Consider the following 1,072-nt stretch of genomic DNA (forward strand, 5'->3'; position numbering starts at 1 on the left):
GCTGATAAACGAGGCCCCCAGGGATTTTTGCACCCCTAGGTTGCTACGTAGTAGCCGACCAGCAGGAGGTCGTAACATCACGCTCCAGACCGGACACGGCATAAATCATGAGCAGTGGTCATTTTCATAGAGTATGTATGCAATTTAGGTAAAGTCACCAAAAGTACAGAGAACGTTGTATGCATGGAAAGGCTACACCTTGGTGGTCATCGTAATGCATTTCTTTTCCTTCCACATTTAATACGACATTGCCTTGAACGCATCCTCCATATGTGCTGTTGATCTATGTCGCTTGTTTCCTGTGGGGAAAATAAGTTTGACGTTTCCTCGCCTGTCTGTGTGTTATTTCAAAAATCATTGCTAGGGTCATTTTAAGGCTTGAAAATCCGTTCAGCCATTTTCGGACAGTGAGGTACTTTCCAAACCAGATCAATCTAGACACATCTGGTTTCAAATGGCCAATTCTTTCTTCTACGGCGATCTAGTGGACGAACTGGGAATCAGACATGAGATCTGATTACATCAGTGAAAGGCTTACGACTTCAGCTTTCTCCTCATATGTGTACTGTATATCGTTCCTTTAAGACGATAAATGAAGGTATGGCGGAGCAATGGCACAATGCACATAGTGCTTTCAAGATGACTGGGATCTTCATGACATCAGTGATCTTCAGGTCGGGGCTCTAGAAAGAGGACAGAGTTCCCGACTTGGAATTCTGAGTTAGATGACCTTTCTAAATGATTTTTTTCCCCAGTCGGAGCTTGTTTTTTTCTCTCAAATTTCCCAGTTGTCTTGAAAGCACTACATTCGTAAGTGGGAGATTTCAGAGTTCCTAGTTGTATTTAACTCTGCAACAAGCCCTGTACTGCCATTTTGAATATTCAATAGCTCAATCTCCCCTTTACAAACAGAAATAATAACCAAACCAACATTTTAATGGTTAAAGACATTCTCCGGACCTTTGGCAACTACTAAGTATTTTTTTAAACCTCCCGCTTTGGGCTGGATGCATAGAAGAATAAACCCATTTTACAGACAGAAGCAACAGTGCTAGGACCAATGAGTGTACAG

This window comes from Salvelinus sp. IW2-2015, unplaced genomic scaffold (genome assembly GCF_002910315.2).
Source record: "Salvelinus sp. IW2-2015 unplaced genomic scaffold, ASM291031v2 Un_scaffold4147, whole genome shotgun sequence".
NCBI classification, from domain to species: Eukaryota; Metazoa; Chordata; class Actinopteri; order Salmoniformes; family Salmonidae; genus Salvelinus; species Salvelinus sp. IW2-2015.